Source organism: Anas acuta, chromosome 11 (assembly GCF_963932015.1).
Source record: "Anas acuta chromosome 11, bAnaAcu1.1, whole genome shotgun sequence".
NCBI lineage: Eukaryota > Metazoa > Chordata > Aves > Anseriformes > Anatidae > Anas > Anas acuta.
Window position 1 is genome coordinate 2212582 of NC_088989.1, and position 20944 is coordinate 2233525.

The 20944-nt window shown below is 46.5% G+C and overlaps 1 long non-coding RNA gene across 2 annotated transcripts in view; it reads left to right on the forward strand.

Annotated features, from left to right (window-relative positions):
- The first annotated feature begins 2262 nt into the window (after positions 1–2262).
- Positions 2263–20944, forward strand: part of LOC137862623 (uncharacterized) — a 38946-nt gene continuing 20264 nt past the window's right edge. For both annotated transcript variants that reach the window (XR_011100433.1, XR_011100434.1), the window contains exon 1: positions 2263–2807. This is a non-coding gene — a long non-coding RNA (uncharacterized lncRNA). The remainder of the gene's footprint in view (positions 2808–20944) is intronic.

A 20944-nucleotide genomic window follows, 5' to 3' on the forward strand; every position in this document is an offset into this window, starting at 1 on the left:
AGCAGACTGAGGGAGAAGTTGCTCAAACCCCTTTTTCAACATCCTGCTGATGTTTTTTCACTTTCGCTTCCCCCCTGGAAAGCCAGGAATCATGGTGAGAAACGGTGCTCCTAACAGGTGCATCCGCTTCTGCTTCTGCAGGGCTTCAGCCACACCAAACCCTGGGCGTTTCCATTTTATCTCTAGGACTGCTTTCTCCAGAGATGGATACAAATGAGCATTTTGGAAATGCAGCCATACAAATGCCCCAAACATCCCGAGGTGGCTTTCAGGTGAGTGTGGAGAGGACTGCAGGGCTGAGCTCCCCCTGGAACCATCCCACTCACAGCATGCCCCTCGGGCTAGGAAAAGCAAACGGGTGTCACCTCGGCTCTTGCCTTGAGTTTGGCAGAGTGATTTAACTACCTCAGCACGCAGGGGAAAATAAACCATGCCAGATAAACATCTCGAGCTGCACGCTGCCTCCCGGGAGGAAGGGATTGGAATTGAGAGAGCCTAAAAGAGGACTGCTGAATAAAAGCTCATTAACGGTGCCCGCCTCGCTGGTCCCAGCGCTAACTATGACAAATATGTATATTTCATGATCACAGGAAAGCGCTATTCAAATATAAATAATTCCTTCTGCACGGCACATTTGAAACAAAAATTGTCAGATATTTTCAGTCAACAGCAGTTGGCTTTTCAAAACTTCTCATCAGCTGTGATAAGCTATTAGGGGAATGTTTATGGACACATCTAAAATAAACTCCAGAAAGCATCCATCATCTTTATCGTCCCATTCCAAAGCGAAAGGGCGAATTTTGTTTGCAAAGCACTGCCTGAAAGCGGGGAAGATGGAGGGAACTGGCGTGGGTTAGGCGTTTTCCAGACGTGCCATTAGGTTTTGATGCAAGAGATGAGGGATAATTCGTGTTCCCAGACTGCTAAGAAGGGCAGTGAAACGATGCTGGTTGCAGCCATGAGTTGTGGATGAGTGCCCTGCTCGCTGGAAAGCTTTTATCAGCCTCTCGTGCTGGAAGCAGGCAGGGGCAGGAGGCAGCACGGGCAGGAGGCTCTGCAGCATCGCCGAAATGGAGACCTTGGAGCTGCAGGAAGCACCCGCTGCGTTGTGGTACTCGGCTTGCTGCAGCTCCTTGCACCTCCCCACCCACAAAAAATATAAAAAACGAGCACATCTCAGCTCAGGTGCTTCAAACCCGTCTGGAAAGGGCTTTGTCCCTGCAGTAGCGGCTGGGATGTGCTGGGTTGCTTTCCAGAAGTTTCAAGCAGAGCTGGTATCTGCAGGGAGAGACGGTCACTGAGCTCCGAGGAGCAGGGCTGCTCTCACAGCTCGGGCTCCGCAGGCACTAAGAAGTTGCTTAAAATCTGCAAAACCTCCAAAAAGTGAAATGAAAATTTTAAAATAACAATTATAAGGTAGGTTTGCGCTGCAATCCATTGTGCTTCACCTGATGTGGTAATTACCACCGTTACAGAACAATTTAATTACAACCATGAGTCAGGCTTCTGCAGCTCTTTAAAGCTCCTGACTGCAAAAACTATATTATGTATGCACAGATACAGGTTTTTTAACTAATATTTTCCTTTTTGTTTAACCGAGACTGATTTCTGCTGGCACCGGACCCCTGCTTGTTTAAAGGTTCCAAGTTTTTTCCAGCACGGTGTGGAAAACAGACACGTTTTCTTAGAGACTTACTAGATTTTTTACGGACCCTCATTTTTACAAACTTGCTTTTAAAATCTAGTAGGGGCAGAGCAAGTATTTGATATGGCAATTCTGCAGGCTGCTAGTGAGAGGACTGCAAATTCAGGTTGGAGTGATGTAGCAGATTTGCAGACATTTGGGGAGGGTGAGATTAGAAGTAACGCAGGTCTTTAAAGGAAAATTCGGGGAACACGAACATAAACAGCTTTTCAAAGCTAGTGAGAGCTGTCCCAAAACAGTTGGCTTTTTAAATGAAATTAAGCACCCCCCTCCGCTCTTCAGTTGGTTCTTAAAACAGCTATGGAGAAGATAAATCAAAATTAATTTTGCACACCATGGGAAATTCTTAATGGGAAGCTTATGTAAAGCTTCTGCATTCAGGAAGCACTCTTTCAGGTTCTCTTTTTTGCTGCACATTTTGCTGTGAAATGACTTTAAGTGATAATAGCTATTTCCAGTAACCGCCTTTGGGTTTCATCCTGGGCTACTGATAATTTCAGCTGGAAGTGTTTTGTTGTTCCTCACAGACAGAGCTGCCTTTAAAAGCCCTTCACCATCACACAATCACAGCCAGCCTATAAATGGGATTGCGCAGCCCAGCCTTAACTCAGCAGCAAAACTGCAGGGGGACTGGGAAACAAGGCTCTGACTTCCAGGTGAGAAACAACCTGAAGCACTTCAATAAACTGCAGCTTTGACCTGGGGGTGGTGGAGCCCAAGGAGTGTTTGCCACCCATCAGCTTCCCAGGTCCTCAGCATTTGTGACCCTGCAGCATCAGCGGCGTTGGGCAGGTATTTGGCAGAAGGTCCTGAGTCTCCTCTTTGGGGCAGCTGGCAACAAGACCTCACCCTTCTGGGGGCTGAAAATGAAGTGGGAAGAGGTCAGGTGTGTGATGAAGGGTTGGGTACCAGCTGATGGATGTAAAAGGCACCAACCAACCAATCAACCTCCCAGTGATACCCATCCAGCCCTGAAGCAGGGGCTTGGGCTGAGGCTGTCCTCCAGCCTTCCTGATGGAGACCACTGATGGCTTTTTGTTGGGTGCACCCATTGGGGTGGTGAGTGTCTGCAGCGCTGCATGGCGAGGTGATGAGAGCAGAGGTAATGTGAAAGCATGGCTGTGCTGAGATGTTACAATATTTAAGTAGAATATTTATAAACTGGTATTCATGAGCCCGTGCTTGTTCGAAGAGCACTAGCGTATACCCACAAGTACTTCCCTTTGATGTTTCTTCAGTCTTCAAGATCAAAATCAACCTTGTGGCTAAAAAACATTATTTGCAAGAAGCATTTGGCCATCTGTGAAAAATGGTTGCGTTTCTCTAATCTGCAGTGTTCAGCCAGCCCCGAACCAGGCTTTCTGCGTGACCACCCTTCCCTATTAAAACACTGCCCAGGAAGAATGGGAGAGATGCCTGGTTTGCATTTTAAAAAGCTATTTTTCTCATTTTTTTTCATTAAAACCCGGTAGCTGTTGCTCTGTTTGCCTCGTTCGGGCAGGTCAGCAGTGCGGATGCGGGTGCAGCACGAAGGAGGGCGATGCTGTGGGGTGTGGGTATGACCTGTGTGTGTTGCGGGAGCACCCGGCAGGAGCGTGGCTCTGAATTGTGCTCCTTGTGTGTGCCAGGGCAGGGGTGCTGCGGGGGTGCTGCTAGGGGTCACCGTGCTCGGGAGGGGAAGGAAGGTAGCGGGTATGTAGGCAAGAGCGAAGCTGGCATGTTATGGCCTCACGTGGTCGGGACAATAATTCTAGCGGATCAGAAAAGCAGGGACGCTTCTGGCCATCGTGCACTATTACTTATTTATGACCCGCTCCTTTATTGACGTGGAAACGTGTGATGGAGAGCAGATGATACAGGTTTTGCAATGTAATTGGTAGCTGTGTGGGGTGTGTGTGTGCTGAGAACCTCACCTGATGTGCTGTAGAAGGTGTATTTATTATGTGCTTATTATTATTACTCCCTCCCCTCATCTTTCTGTAAGGTTCAAATTGATCCTGGGAGAATGGAGCACAAAAACATGCACAGCACCTAGATTTACCACCTGACCATTAAACTACACCTCTCTTTTTTCAGGATTACTAAGGCAAAATCAGTTCCTCAAAGCATGCCTGAAAAACAGAAATTTCTTTACAAAGAAATTAATGAAATGGTTGACAAAGAGGAATTGTTAAATTCATCACACTGCCACGAAATAAAGATTTATAGTCAAACAGTTTATGTGAACCAGATCCCATGCTCTAATGTCTTTACTAGAGAAATGATCGTGTTCAAAATACGAGAAGGGGACGAGCCGTGGGCCTATTTCCTGTGAAAATGAGTTGCAGGACTTGAGTGGTTGTTTGAAAATGGACTATTGCAATTAAACAGTACTGTCTACTTACATGGCAAACCAGCAAATGAGTAATTGTGGGTTAGGGTTCTTTGGTTGTGTCTGTTCTCTGTACAAGTACGAAGGAACTGCTTGGGGTCTTTTAGATGAAAAGGCCCTGTTTAATGCAATCTGCTCATCATTTGGTCTTTGTATTCTTGCAGTTGTTCTTGAAGCAGGACAGGCTTGGGGTGTGAGGACGTGGCACAGAGACCAAATGAGCTCGCAACAGAGCTGTTTGCTCCCCACGTTTACATCTCTGACTTCTGTCCGCTGGTGTGGAGCAATGGAGCCCTGCTCTGCTATTTATAAGGCAAAGCTGCACCCCACTTGAGTAAAACCAACCCCCTGTGCATCCCAGAACTCGCTCTGGTGTCAGAAATCTGGTGTTCAAACCCTGGTACACCAGGAGCAGGAGGACAATGATGTTTCACTGGAATTCTTACACGTAGGCTGGAAGTTTCAAAGCTGCGCAAGGAGTTTGTCCTCTAAGAGCTGAGCACCCGCATAGCCTGGGTGCCTTTGTCAATGACATTAAGGAAAATGAAGGAAGGTGTCTCTGGAGTATAGGGAAAACTAGAGCAAATGGTTCTATTTTAGGGGCCAGGTATGTTTTATTGTAATCTCTTTCCAGAGTGAAAATGGCATTTAAATGTTCAGGGGAACATCTTTTTCTTAAAAACTAGTTCCTACTTCAGGTTTTAGTGACGGCATTAAAAAATATGTCTAGGAATGATAACACTTTGCAGTTGTATAATAGCCAGAGAAGTCTCAGTTTGAATGTGCTGATAGTTTGCAGATACAGAAATTGTACCACCTGCTGCTGGAAGAAATTAAGCATCAATGGATATTATGGGAAGTGCTCCACAACAGTGTCTAGTAGGGGAAGGCTTGCAAGCAGATGCTTGCTAAGCAGCTGGTAGTAAAATCACAGTGCTGTGATTAACGTCAAGGCTTTTAAGATCATTGGCAGGCAGGACCTCCATTGTACACCTTGATAGAAATATGCCCAGAAATACATAAAAACGGCAGAAAACGAATCATATTGCCAATTTTCTACGAACAGGATACCTGCCAAGCTCTCTTGCACACACTTAAATTATGGTGTGTGGCTTTTTGTTTTTGTAAAGCAGTTATTTTATCTCACTTATCTCAAACTGTCCCTTTTAAACAACTTCTGCACCGGCGTTGTTCCCATGGCTTTGCAGTGTCTGCACAGCGTGTGGCTGCTGTGCCGAGCCCACGTGGCCAGGACCGCTGCTCCCTGCGCCGCCTGCTCGGCACCGTTTGCTCTGGCAGCTCCTGATTTTCTTCTGCGTCGGTGCTGGTCTGCAGCGTCCTGAAAAATGCTTCAAGGTCTCCAAGTGAACCGGTCCTCGGAGCACTTTAATGGCATTTTCAAAGTAATATACCGCTAATTACTGCGTAAACTCCTTGCCACCATTAATAAGATAAATTGGTGTTTTCTTGATTCTTATGCACAGTTTATGTTAATTTTAGGCCCTGCAGAAAGTGGCTGTTTCCATGAACAAATGTGGATAATTAGTTGTAGATAGTTATTATGCAAATTCGGTGATCTGCACCTTTGAATGGCAGTGGATGAGCAGGTTGAGCAGAATGCCCCGATTCTGGTTGCAAGGGGAAAAGCTGTGATACGTAACTTGGCCAGGGCGCCACGTTTAGGATCAGCTGCAGAAATTTATCTAGGAAATCAAACCCAGAAACCACCCTGACCTTTTCTTCTACCTCCAATCACAAATGCATGTGGGATGGAAAGCCTTGCGGAGCCGCTCTAGCAAACCATCCTGTGTGGTTTCCCAGTGCAGGGAGCTGATGGGGACATGGAATAGTGTGCGTACTGCAAGCTGCCCATGGCAATACTGGTTTCCCTCGTGCAGGCTGCTTGTAGCATGATGCAGGTTGTGGTGCACAGGACTCAGACACCGGCTGCTCAGCATGGCTGTGTCCAGTTGGCTCTTCCCTGCTTCGAGCTGCGAGTGAGCAAACGCTGCTATCAGGGGGAATGCGGCCGCCCAGCACCAAAAGCGTGGGGGCTAATGTTGTGTGTAATTAGGGAGACGGTGCCTCTAACTGGCTGTGCTGCTGCAGGCTGTGCCGCAGAGCTCCAGCACGGACAGGGCAATAAATAGACCAAACCTGGCGGCTTGGCTAATTAGGGCTTCAGCTGAGGGGCTGACAGAGCTCGTGGTGATTCTGGAGGCTTGTCCCGGGTCAGCGACCAGCCCTGGGACGTGGCCCTGGTGGTGGCTCAGGTGTCCCCACAGGGAGAGCGGTGTGGGGGCTACAAGGGGAGGGTTCGGCTGTGCCTGAAACAGCCGCGTGTGTGCTCGTGTGCCAAAGCTGCTCTCGTGCCATTCCCTGAAAAGGGCTGGTCAGGAAGTCCTGTTCTGGCCTTTATTTATTTGACCAGAAGCTCTTAATTCACTTCAGTGGAATTAAGAGATTTAGCCAAGTGTTTTCTTGTTTGGTTGGTTTTCTCCTCTCTGAGGTTTGTTCAGGAAAAATCTAACCGTTTAGGTAATATTTGGGTTTAATGCTTTTATCACCACATCTTTTCATTTGTCTGTTTTGAAATAACTTTTTAATGGATGCTTGTCACATACACACGCACGTTCAGCACACCGAAGTGGAAGGGGGATACTTCAGGTTACAGGCTGCAAGGCTCAAACAGGCCCACAGCGTCGGGTCAGGGCTCCTGTGGAGTTCAGCAGAGGACATTTTAAGTGGCAAAACCCGGCCCTGTGCTGGGCCTGTGCTGGGCCAGGGCCTCCTCACCCCACACAGAGGCCTGCAAGGCCCCAGCCATGGGGGCAACTCTTCATCCTCCTCCTCCTCCTCCTCAGTGAGGCCTGGAAGGCCGGGGTGTTCCCTCCCAGCACGGCCCTGTGGTGTCTGTAGGACACGAGTGAGGGCAGCATGAAGTGTGCTCCTGCTCCTCCTCAGGAGGACCCAGCGGGTTTATTTACGCTGTGTGACTCATGCTCTGGCTGACAACGCTGTAAAGCTGTGCAGACACGCTGAGATCTCCACCTGAACCCTGCAGGACTACCTTACCGCTCCGTTATCCTGGGGCGGGGAAGCACATTTCCATAACAATAGCATGTAATGACCAGAGGTGGTGAAAACTCAAGGTCTAATTTTGTATATGGAAATAAAGATACGACTTCTCTGCAGAAATATTTGAAGCTTGTTTTAAGAAAAGATGCTGGTGGAGAACAGATGGCCGCCTCCTGCCATACATATTCATGAGTGCATTTATTTCATTATGTCTTCCCCTGGGAAACTCGGCGCTTCAGCTTTTATAAGTTTGCCTGGCCATCAAATTGAGCAGTCAGAAGCCCTCTGTCAGAGCTCTGCTGCTGTGCAAATTGGAGGAAAGCATGTGAAAGGCTTTAGCACTCCTGTCTTGACTTTTATCACGGCAACACCTGTTATTTTGAGATGGAAAGCAGAGGTTTTTATCAGGTGTAATGCATGTGGTGATTTGATAGGAAAAGTGACATGTTCGCTTTACCTAAAGCACTCCTGCTGGGAAGTTGTGACGGCCTCGGGCAGCGCTGGTGGGAGCTGCACAGGGCTGAGCCTTGCCGGTGCCACGCGGCTCGGAGGTGCTCACAGCCAAAAACTCTTTCGGGGAAATAAATAGTGTGATTCTCCGCTTCAGATAATTGCCCAGAGTAAATTTTACAAAGCAGCAGTTACTTAGATGACAAATAAATGAAACATGGAGATATAATTACAAATAAAATCTGAATTTCTTTTCACGTGGGAGAGCATGCTGGTGGGCACTACTGTAAGCCAAACGTGTTTCAGGGATTATTTTTAATCTACTCCTCAGGCTTTCATGTGAAATCTGATCTAAATATTTTGTATTTTTTATTTTTTTTCTGATGTGCCCTTTTCCATTAACCCCCAGCTCCGTGTGAAGGGGTGTGCCCTGCTTTCTCTGTTGCGACCAGATGTGCAGATTTCTCTGTCCTATATGTGCTCGTACGCAGGCTTGGGTGTGTGTTTTTTTTATGCATTTACTTCTGAGTGTATCACCAGCATTCAGGGCCGCTCGTTTATGTGCCAGTGACTGCAGGTGGTTGTTTTGCTCTGTGGTGGACACAAGTAACGAGCACGTGGTAATTCTGTGGTGCTGTGAACTGGTGAGGCCGGGCCAAGGTCTCCTGGAAGAGCTGAAGGTCTGGTTGCAGAGATGCCTCCTGACAAGGTTCAGGCTCTGCCGCTGAGCCGGACACCAGCGATGCTGTGTGTGCAGCTGGAAGCAGCCCCGTGGGCACAGCTATGGTGCCAGGCTGGGGAGCTGAGCTCAGGGCTGCTTTGCCAGGACCAAAACCAGGAGCCAAGCACACAGCATCAGCGCCCGGGGAGCTCCGCGTCCATCCGCAGGAGGGGAGGCACTTGTCCTTCTGCAGCGACTGATTGATGGCAGGGCCAGTGTCCCTGGGACTTCCCTAGCCTCGCATTCACCACCTACCTCCTTTTTTTAAAGGAAAGTTTAGCAGCTGGTCCTTTGATTTGCAAAATGAGGTTTAGTCTGAAAGAATAGGCCAGGATAGAGGGGATTCTGCAGATTTGGGACTTGAGATTTCTTTTATCTTTCCCTTTTTTGTAACTTCATTCCTTTCTTTCAGGCCAGAAGTATTTTTGTGTGCTCTTCAAAAGCGGCGCTGGCATTGTTGCTTGGGCTCCACAGAGGCAGAAAACTTAGCACATGAAATGTGCCATTGGAATTCAGGCCTTTAGCAAAGCTTAAAGGGAGAAAAATTGGTAAAGCTTAAAATGTTTCCTACTTGGACTTGATCGATCATTAACAGGGTATGAGATGGAAGTGTTCTTTTATTTTAGGATCTTTGCTGAAACTGAATAAAATTACAATGGGCATAATGTGATGCTTTAAGGTGTCAGCTGTTGGAGTTTAACCATGACAATGCAGAGCCTCCGGTATTGTATTTTATTTTTCCAGAAATATAAAAAATAAGGTTAATATTCTCCCATTTAGTTTAGTTGATAAAGAATACAGTTTAATTAAATAAAATGAGCACAACTGCAATTTTTTTGCATTATGGAAATGTCAGTTTAGTGTACAGTTCCCGAAGGGTACTCAAAGGATCATTTAATTTTCAAATGATTGTAGCTTTGAAATAACTTAAAAGGCACTAATATATTTAATCAAAGGAGGTAACTGGTAATAGAGAAATAAATCATTCATGCATATAAATAGCAGGGCTTCAGCGGGTGTGTGAAGCCATCAGGGAAAATATTTAGGACTAAATTCATTCCTCTGGCCCCTTTCTGCCAATGTCAGTTAGGTTAAAGACCTGATCTGTGCTGTCAAAGGCCAAATTTGGCCTTTCTGTGTATACAGTATAGCAAGAAGCACTGTCAATATCTCTCTTCCTATCCTCGTGTGTAATTTGTGCATGTATTATCCACATGTTATGTATTGTTTCCTGATTCAAGGGGTTCAACATCTCTCTAAATGTCAGAATTCAGGTTGCCTGAATAGCCTCAATTTTACCCTTTCATCTTATTCACTGAGTGGGAAATAATGAAGAAAAAGTCATATGTGGTCATGCAATTAAAACACCTTTGAGACTGAAGTGATTTTATTTCTGGTATTACCTCATGAGTTTCCCTGACTTTGTATAGGCAATGTTATTTTAGCAATATGTTTTGTGTTTTTTTTGTCAGTGTTGGTGACTTTTCTCCATAAAGGCTTGATTTTCTTTAATTTTATTTTTATTTTTCAGAGGGAAAAGTATAATTTAGTGTATGCAGTAGCCAGGACTGAAGTGTATCTGCTGCACTGCCCAGTGCTCCCATAAGCTCTCTGTTGGACTCAGCAAAACCAGTCTCCTCTGAACTGATTTCTCGTGGTTTCAGGAATATAGATTTCTGTTGGTGGTTCCCAGTTGGTGTTTTATTTTTTTAATATAAATATACGTTCTTGTGCAGTTGGGCTTTCCCCAGCAGTCTGAGAACAATCGGGGTTTGTGCTGTGCTTACAGCTATTTGGAGTCAATTGAAGTTCACATCAAGTGCACTTTGCATGCACTTAAACATCTGAAACACTCCAAACCTATAAATCTTTTGACAAAGTACCCACCACAATTTGATTTTTTTCTGCTCTCAAGTATTATATTTTCATTTGTAATTTGCAGAGTCTCACTTGTGCTTCGTACCAGCGTGAGGAGAGGCATCGTTCAAGTTGGCCGCTCCTTTCATTACAGAAATGAACGTGGAAATGGAGTCTTACAGCGCCCAGCGTGTCACCTTACAAAGACTTTGCTGTGTTTTTATCTCAGTGTGCTGTGTAACGGTGTGTTGGTACAGTTTTCAGCTTGGGAGGACTTTGGGGTCTTTCAGGACTAAGCCTTAAAAAATGTTTGGTGAACAACCACGGAGTTTGGGTTGTACAGAAACCCTTGCAATATCATTTCCTAGGGTTTCACCAAATGCTTTACTCTGAGGGAAAGATGTGCAATAGGTAAGAAACTGCACAAGTGACCTTGTCTAATTCTGGGAAATTTCCCCAGAAAGAGAGGAGCACTGAATTCCCAGTGGTCTGGGGCAGCAGAGCTGATGATGGTGCCTTCCTAGCACCTCCCGTCCTGTCCGCTGGGGCTCAAGCCCTGGTGTGTCTCGGTTGGTCATGGCTGGAGAAAAACCTTGTCCTGGTGGCAGTGGGGTCAGGAGTTTACCCAGCCCCTGCAGCTGTGAGCAGAGCTTCCTTTCTCAGGGCTGGGGAAGCAATAAGCAAACCCTTGGCCGTGTGCCCCAGGGGGGCTGCAGTCCCTGCTGTATTTCCCTTTTTGCTGATGTACCTTCTCTGTGGCCTTTCTGTTTGATTTTTTTTTTTTTTTTTTTTTTTTCCCACTTAATACTTTTGGCTATAAACAGTGCGTAGCAGTTCTGCACACAAAATGAGACAGCGAGGAGATGCTGCCCCATACGAGGAAGCAGGGATAAGGGAAGCTAATTTGACAAAAGTGGTAATGAGACATCTGCCCTGGGTGTTTTTTTTCACTCTTTGGCTGTCATGTATTGTTTATTAGCAGGAGTGTCAGCTTGCTAATTGGCTGAACACAGACAGTCAGCCCTGTCAGAGTTTTCTTACAAACTGTCCATTATAGGTTATCTTTCCTCCTTGAATGAAGTTCAGTTAATTCAAAGATTTTTTTTCGAAGTGATTTAATGAAAAATGAATTCTGGGGGGAAAAAAAAAAAGGAAGATGGCAGGTCATAAATATGAGATACTTTCCATCTGCTCAGGGTACATGACTCAGTGATACTTGCATGCACCTGGACAAAAGACGAATAACCTGCAAATCACGCCAGAGGAGCGTTTAAGCTGGCCAAGGTCGTTTAGGATTCTGGTATAGTACCAGCTTGTTCAAAGTGACATTTCGGCAGCATAACTATACCTCCGAGAGGGTTACTGTGAGGGAGAAACGCCGAGGAGAAAAGCTCCAGTGGCCCCAAATCCCAACCCACCAAGTGGAAGCGACGGCTCCTGGCGTTGTGTGGGCACAGTGCTGGGACCTGCAGCCAGCCCCCGCCCAGCCCCGTCCTCCCCTTGTCACCTGCATGATCTGCTGGGAAACACGCTCATCCTCCAGCCTTTTTTATTTTTTTTCCTTGCATGGTAGATAATTGAATTTTGTTCCATTCCAGGATGTTTCTGGGTTTCGGTGCCTGACCTCAGGTTTGATTAGGACAGCTAATTGGTGCAGGTTGGAGTATGGATACAGCAAACACTCGCTGGATGTGGCTACTGGAAGCTGACTGCATTTGCCCCACAGCAGGGAGGATTCCCCCCCTTGTTCCTGCTCCTGCTGTGCCCATAGCCGAGGTTGCGGGGTGTGAGAAACAAGGGGGGCCTCTGGATGCTGGAATAGATGCTGAAACAGAAGGGGAAAAAAAAAAAAAGGCTGATGGAAGAAGAGTCTCAGCTGGTTCCCAGTAAGGTATAGTTCGGCTTCACATTTCCCTAGAAAGCAGATTTGTGATTTTAGTAGATAGAAAAAGATTTTGGGAAAGTGCCACTAAGACATTTTAGGGGAAAAAAATGAAGAATGAAGTAACTGCTGATGCTGTAGAGTGAAGATTTATTTTACTGCCTTGTATGACACACAAGTGATATCCAGTAAGGGGCTGTGAAAACCTTGCCTGTGGCTGAAAAGAGGTTTTCAAGCAATAATTTTGCGCAGAATATACCACCAAATTCAGCAGGGCAGAGAGTGGATGTTCAGGGACAAATAAAAGCCATCAGCTTTTAAATCCATTACATTGCATGTTGTTGTTTCCATTCATTTCCCTGGAGTGCAGGTGAGTCGGGCTGCCCCAAACCTTGTGCCCCGCAGTCTGGGTGAGGGTCCAGCTGCATGGTGCTGGGGCTCCTCAGGTCCTGTGCGTCCCCCTGGCTGTCAGGGGGCAGCCACAGACCTGTCAAATGTCCTAAAAGATCCCCACCTGCCTGAAAAAAAGGCATCTATGATTAAACAGCTGTGGACTAAATAATTGAAGTTCACTGCCTCCCTTAACATAGAGATGATGCTTCCAGATTTCATCACAGGCTTTCCTCAAGCCAGGGTGAAAGATGCTTTAAGGTGACTTTGTGGTGTTGTAGCAGGCACACTGCTGGCTGCTCCTCCTAAGGGTCCCTTTGAGGGTTTGTCTGGAAAGCAATTATTTTTGTGTGCTGGCAGTCACCATTAAGAGGTTATGCTGATGTAAATTTTAAGAGTTTTTAATTTCGTTCGTTGCCTTGCCACTCCCATTCCTCTGTGGGGGGCGGGAGAAAAACAAGTGGAGGGCAGTGAGCTTTCGGTGTGATGGATTTTAGTTGAAAGTTTTTATGTATCTTTCTTAATAAGTAGGTGCCGTAGTGTTATGTTAATGTAAAGGGGAAAACCAAGTGGCCAAAATCCTGTTGTCCCGGGGCTGCCATACCCTGATCTGCCACTCCACGTGCCCGTGGGCTGGGAGATGCTGATGGCACACAGATGTTTGGCTTCTGGTCCTTGGGACCTTCTGGTGGCCAAGAAGGCCAACGGCATCCTGGCTTGTATCAGAAACACTGTGACCAGCAGGGCTAGGGAGGTGATCGTCCCCCTGTACTCGGCTCTGGTGAGGCCGCACCTCGAGTACTGTGTTCAGTTTTGGGCCCCTCGCTACAAGAAGGACATCGAGGTGCTTGAGCGGGTCCAAAGAAGGGCGACAAAGCTGGTGAGGGGCCTGGAGAGCAAGTCCTACGAGGAGCGGCTGAAGGAGCTGGGCTTGTTCAGCCTAGAGAAGAGGAGGCTCAGGGGTGACCTTATTGCTCTGTATAAGTACATTAAAGGAGGCTGTAGCGAGGTGGGGGTTGGCCTGTTCTCCCATGTGCCTGGTGACAGGACGAGGGGGAACGGGCTAAAGTTACGCCAGGGGAGTTTTAGGTTAGATGTTAGGAAGAATTTCTTTACTGAAAGGGTTGTGAGGCATTGGAACGGGCTGCCCAGGGAGGTGGTGGAGTCACCATCCCTGGAAGTCTTCAAAAGACGTTTAGATGTAGAGCTTAGGGATATGGTTTAGTGGGGACTGTTAGTTTTAGGTCAGAGGTTGGACTCGATGATCTTGAGGTCTCTTCCAACCTAGAAAATTCTGTGTGATTCTGTGTGATTCTGTGTGGGACTGCAGGAAAACTTGTCTGTGTTGTAACGGCTGAGAGCTACGTGAATACATGTGTAATGTCACGCTACAAGTGCTCATTCCTACGTGTTTATTCTTTTCCCTGCAATAACGCAGCCATTTGTCAGGGCCACCTGGTTTAAGCACTAATGGGGATGCTGAGAGATGCTCGGTGGTGATGGTGTGAGGTTATGGGGGAGCTGCCAAAACCAGCCTCCTGCAAAAGCTTCCTCTATTGGTTTTCCACCAGTTTATCATGTCTGGAACTGGAGTGCTCTGTCAAAGGGGCAGTGCCACTGGCTGCAGTGTGGGGCATCGGTGGCAGCTTGTGGCTTTCTGTCATTTTTGGGAGCACCCTCTGCGTGTTCTCTGTCCCTGCTGGGTCTGGCTGCCCCCCCCCAGGGCTGAGCTTTTCTGCATTGTTAACAAAAATGCAGAAAATACACGTTGAAGAGATGTGCGAGAGCAGCTTCTGGTTGTTCAGGAAATCAGTCTCAAATAAACAAGTTCCATTTCTCAGGAAATTAGTAAATACAATTGTCTGATCAGTGAAGTTTTCAGTAAGAAAAGCTTTTAAAGAGAAATTAAGTGTTTCTGTATAGAAAATGAGAGAGTGAGTGCCTTGCTGTTAGCTTTATTGCCACTGCCATTCAGTTCTGTCATCGTAAAAATAAAGCCAAGCTTTCGGCATGGGATCCTCATTTACAGAGCAATAAAATTTCAGGAAAAACTAGCAGCGGCTCACAGAAGTACAAACAAAGCAAATTCCTTTCCTGGGGTATGTCCAGCAAGCCGAGGTGATTTGAGAGGTGGTAAGCAGAGGCGCAGGATGGTTATTGTCCAACTGGTAAAACAAAAATCAATGGACATGAAATGAGCTAATAGAGTTGGAAATTTTTCACTCGTGGCACTGCAGGCGGCTTTCGCTGCAGAATTTTCTGAAGAAACTTTTCAGCTAGCACTGATGCTTTTTTTTTTCTCTTCATATTAAATTAGCTTTTGGTAACGCTGGCGTTTAACTGCACCCACATTTTTCCATTAGACAGCTAATGGGGAATTTCACGGAGTGCTATCCAACACTTTTTATATCAGTTCAGATTGCTGTCTGTAACGCTGTGGTGCGGCTGAGCGGAGGCACAGTGTTGTCCAAAAAATCCCGCAGCCCAGCTTCGATGAAAAACCGAATGAACTGCTGCTGGCAGGCTTAATTTTTTGCTCAGCCTGCCTGCAGTGACGTGGCATCTCACTGCCGTCCTGGGGCTGTGCAGAGACCTGCATGTCCCATAGTGTGACTGGGTGGTTGAGGAGAGCCTGAGGCACACCTTAAAGGTCGGTGTTGGCTGTGGTTTTTGGGGTGGGCTGTGCCTCCAAGCCTCCTTGAGCGAATCACTCACCCTGTGTGGACTCAGCTCCCATGTGGCACGGGCTGGGACAGGATTCTGCAGGGCTGCTGATGGGGATGCACTTGTAGGCAGATAAACCCCAGCCTGCATTCATCCACATAATTCATTCTGTGCTCCCTGGAAGATTAGACCGTGGCGAAGTGTTTTGTATTAGAGCTGCTCTTCCAACACATACTCATATTTATCTGGGGAGCATTTGCAAATGATTGAACATTTTAATCTTTTTGTTGCGTTTTCTCATGCGTATTCTAGTAATGTGCATATGGTAACAGCAAGTGGACTATGACCCAAAAGGGATTTATGGGCTTTGGCACAATGCGCCTCTACTGTAATTTCGTTCTCATCTTCATCTCCTGCCGCTGTATTCTCATCTAACTTAATTCTGTGGTTTTCCCAAACACCGTTTATGGCAGTGCTGTTTCCTAGAGGCTCGTTCCCCTGGCCTGAGCCCAGCCGTGTGCTTCAGCAGGAGCTGCACAGGAGACGCTGCTGTGAGATGCACGCGGAAATCCTGCTCCTTGCATCTCCGCGTGCAGCTTGTGGGCATGCTATGCGCAAAGCTGTTTGCTGGGTGTGGAAAGAAAAGCAGAGGAAATGGTGCCTCAGCACAGCAGGACCTATATAATGTTCTTTTCCACCCACACTTTAAGTAGTTTCCACAATTCGGTTGCTTTATGCTAAGCACTCGTGCAGCTGTAGTACAGCAGCTGAGGAAAAGTCTCTGCAGGTAGGGATTGATCCCCCTTGGGGGAACGCCTGAATTGACTTTGAGCTTCTCTTGCAGTGTCCACGGAGCAGAGAGCATTCCTCTAGCCTGAGGACAGCCTGCTCACCTCCTTGCAGTCATACGGCAGTCCCAGGGCTCAGGTTTTTCTTTCCCAGCAGTAATAACCGTACCTCCGTGATCCCTTCCTCCTATAGCCATCAGTCCTAAGCCACCAACATTCAGGTGTGCACACAGCAAATGTGCTTGGCCATTAAGCTCAGCGTGTGTCCTGTTGGTGCCAGAAGGCATCTCTGGGACCAAAGCCTGCGTGTCTCATACCATACAGCTTCTGGTTTCTTGTGCTCCTGTCTTGTGCTCCAAAGACTGCCACGGTACCCTGCCTGCCTGGAGGCTGCCCCTCAGGGGGTCTTATTGTTTGTTGTATTTTGAGCCAGGCAGTGAGAACAGCTGGCTCGGCACTTAATTCAATGGGTAAGATGATTTTCGTAAACCTGCAGCTATTACTTCCTTGCTTACTCATCACTCTGCAGGGTGTGAGCTGTGAGCGGTGGCTGCTACTTGTGCGCTGTGCCAGCCCTCACGGCCGCTCCGTGAAGATCTGGCTGATAGCGTGCGAGCTCTGGGAATTGGGTTGGATTTGTGCTCGTTTTTAACTTCATTTGCAGAGCCAATGATAATAACTTGTGGCTCCCTTCCTACAAAATGACACGCTGCAGAAAGGATAGACGGTGTCTTACTTGAAAATTCAAAGCAGCAATCTTTCTGCCGTCCAGCAGGATGATGAACTGTCCCAGCTTACATTGAATAATTGCAGGCTTTTCACGTTCCCACCGTCGCATTGTTCTACCGAGTATCTCCTGATACATCTTCACTATCGTGACATTTCTTCCTTGACGCACAATTAGAATTCTAACACCTTTACTTTATCCTCTGAAGAGCATTCAATATAATTAAAAAGATTTCTTTAGAAATAATAGAATCCTCGTTCCTCGCCGTGGCAAGTAATAAAATTACAGAAGGAGTTTTTTAAGGCAAATCATGCTGGCAGTTCGGGCTCTACATCAGGCTGTAGCAGGAGGATGCATTTCTTGTTTGTTGTCAGCTTGCTTTTCATGCCTCGTGCAGATTTGTCTTGGGTTTCCAGCGCTGGGGAAGGAAACCTTGATTTAGGAAACCGTGTTTCAATAAAATGAAAACACTTTATGATCTATTGGTGGAAGACTGTCACCTTTCTCCTTGAGTTGCTCCACTGCTTTTGATGTAATTTCAGGCAGAGGACTTGATTAATTGTTGTAAGGGTGACAAATTCAGCCTGTGCGGTCCTGCACTGCCTCTGCAGGGTGTGGGGCTGTGCTGGCAAGGTGTGAAGTCAGCAGGGACCCAAACCCATCGCTGTTCTAACCTTGTCACAGTGGAAAGATTTTGTCAGTCCGCTGCCAAGCCCCTGCCCTATAAGTGGCTCTCCCAACCAGCAGCAGCCCCTGGTTTTGGGGTGCGGGGCACAACGTGCTGGGGGGAGTCCTGCTGTATTCAGACTCTGTCCCTGGAGTCCCTTTGGGATGATCAGGGGTTCTTATATCCATCTTATCTAAATAAATGGAACAGAACAGAGGCACTGTTCAGCTGCTGGATGTTGTTTCTTTTCTCCTTCTCGCACAAGGAACCAAACCCAACCCTACTGCTCTGGCAGAGCGGCTATAAATACATCGCAGTGTTTGTGCTGCTGAAGCTTGCTCAAAAATCTGCTTTGGTATCTTTTGTCTGCGAGGGATACTGGCATCTTCTGTCTGTTTTCAATTACATGATAAAGGAAAAGATGACCTTCATGCCTGCCTCCAACATGCCGTTCATTCGTGTTACTTGCTAGAGCTGCAAGGGGAAAGTTTTGGGTGGAGCCTTTGAAATATATTTTGCTGCAGTGTTCGCTGGCTGATAATTTAACTTTTCTTATTACATTATGCTGCTAAGCAACATTTTAACGGATTGTAAGTTTCCTTTTTGTATGGGTGCCTGGAGAGCATGCACAGTCTTTATAATATGCTTGAAATATAAATAAAAAGTTAAGTATATAGCACTCTAAGTCTTCATAGCACTTTAATAGATTTATTTAATCATCTTTTATGAGCTCGGCTAGCAGTTACTGCCTCCTTTCTACCGGGGTGGGGGGGAAGGATATATCAAAAACTGAGTTATTTGCTTTGGTCAGGAGCAGTGTCCCTCGGACACGAGCTCCCACCCCCGCTGCCTTGTCCCCAGTCGCCTCCATTGGGCTCCAGCCTGTGCTGTGCTTGGAAGGAAAAACCAGCTTTAGGCAGTCGTTTGGTATTAGACGGTCCTTAAGGCCTCTTCCAACCCAAACCCTTCTGTTTTGTGGCATCGTTCCTGGCTGCTGGTTGGGCAGCAAGCAGGGCCCAGGTTTGCGCGGGGTGAAAATTGCCATCCAAGGGCTGATTTTCCTCATCTCAGGATCTGACTCATGGTTTGCGAGTTCTGTCAGAATAAATTAGCTGCTAATTTGTCATCTAGTCAGGTGATCCCAAATAGGTTTGTAAAAGCCAGGTCACATCATGCATATTTCCTATTTGATTCATGCGAAACGCTCGTCAGGTCTGCATACCAATGGCCGTGGTTACCTGGGCAGGATTATTTAATAACCTCATAAAAAAAAATGGAAACAGATACTTAATGAATCAAGATGCACTTGAATTAAATGATTAGAAATTCCTAGTTAATCACCAGAAAGGAAACTAATTAAATTACCATTCAGTTTTTATGGGGGCCTTGGGACAGCAAGCTAAAATAAGTCCCCTCAATCACTTTTTTCATTAGATGGGACAGGCGTATTCAAGGTTAGTGAAGATAAATGCAATGTTCTTTGCTTGCTCTTGAAATTATATTATTTAAATAGTGTTTTATGCTTCATCACCTGATGTTAAACCAAGGTACACTGGGAAGAAGAATCCATGGCAGAGCTCAATGGACAGGCACTTGCTCAGAGCAGTAGCTGCTCGCCACGACAGCGGTTTCTAGAGGTCTCTCTGCTATTGCATGGATGGCAAACAAAGGCAGTGTGACCCCAGGGGTTTCTCAAAAAATGGAAGGGAAATCCCACAGTGCTTCTCACCCAGCAATAAATACAATTCTGTAGCATATAGCGACCCTGCAGAGAAGAAAGAGCAATAAATCATAGTTTAAACGTAGTTCTAACTATCTTGGTGTTCATTTTTTAAATTAAAAAAAGAGAAAAACATTTACAGGCTCACAAATGGAAGAAAAGATCCCAGTGATGCCCCTTTTGTTCGCTGAAAGGGAGGATTTTCACAGGAGAGTTAAATTGGTAAACTCCTTTCACTTTCTGTCTTAGCTTTTTAACATCCATATCCAAGGTTTCTGACATTTAGAACTTGCTTGAAAAGCTCAGAAAAGATAATGCAGCTGCAGGATTTCAAAGCAGGTCACAATCAAGTCAAAATAATCTCGCTTCAAAATCTGGGGTCCTTTCATTCATTCTGAGGTCTCCGCTTGTATAACTAATGGAGAAATTAGAGCCCCGAGGTCGTTCAGCGTGCTTGTTAGAGTGCTGCAGCGTTCCTTACAGGAACTGTAAGTGGCTTTTTGTGGTGAATGATCAACTGCAAAACGTGTTTGCTAACTGAAGCCCAGGAAGCCTTGAAGAGTTGCTGGGTTTTGTTTCCTGGTAATGTTGGTAGTTAGGCTTATTTTGGCAGCTGGGCTCATATCTTCATACGAGAATCTTCACTTTCATTAAAATAATGTAGATATGCTAATACGTATATTTAATTTTTGTCTCCGAAGGCCTGCGGATGCAAACACCAAGCAGGGGAGGAGCATCGTTCTGTTGTTTCTCAGCGGGCACATTTTCAGGCCGGTGTCCGTGCTGGTGAGGGAGCTCTGGCCCATGTTCCATGTTCTGTGGTGGAGCAGAGCAAAGTGCTGGCTCATCCTCCCCAAACAGCCAGAGCTGGTGGCCCTGCGTCTGCACCAAACACCTGGAGGGAAACCTGGGCTGGGAGCGTGACTGTTCCTCATCCCCAAGCCCCCCCCTTCCAGCCTGCACCTTGCTCTGAACGAAAGCCACCCCCAGGAGCAGCCCCAGCTCTTTAGCCAGATGCCCTTTCCATCCCAATCTTTATTTCTGGGGAGGTTTCTGTCCTGTGGGAAGGGAGAGGATGTCCAGGAGCTACTTCTTGGCTCGTGGTTGCTTCTGGAGATACTTTTTGTCAGTATGGGAGGAGTTTGGGAGTATTTTCCCATATGTTTCTTACTGAGACTATACCAAGGAGCCATGTGCATGAGCAGAATAAAACCTCATCAAAACGTGAAACAGGGAGAGGTTTTCCAGCTGAAGATCTCTCTGTAGCTCTGCCAGCAGTGGTCTGATCTGAAGACACCGAATCTCATTATTTACTCATGGCTCATTGAAGCAAAATTTTACTTCATGATCTAATTTCTCACATGGTTGGTGTTTGTCCTATATTGCTGAGCTCTGGCTTTGGTTAATTTTAGTGGGAGATGGTAGCAATAGATACTAAAGCATCTATGATGAATAGAATGGCTTTTTACGAGTCTGATGTTTTTCATTTCATAGCAGTAGTAGTTCATTATGGCAGTTTACAGAGGCCTAAATATGATTATATCTGTGTTAGTGGTATTGTATTGGTGCCAGAAATGTAATCACAGTTCAGGAATACCTTGGTAAAATTATGAAGCAAAAAAGTGTTGATAAAGCTTTAAAAAAAAAAAGTTGGTCTTATTCTGATCGCAGCTTTGTGGTGGAAAAGAAGGACCACCACCCAGGAACAGACCCCAAAGGGTGGAAGGAAACGGCTCCGCATCCCAGCTGCCCATAAGCAGGCTTCAAATGAACCTCCTGGTCTGCTCTGCAGCCTGCATCTTCAGTACCAGCCTGGGCTGAGGTGGCACAGCAGCCTCATCTCATCCAAAATGATCTTTCGTGTTCAGCAGGAACTTCCTCCTGGTTACCGACAGGTCTGAGGAGGTGAATTAATTGCAGGACA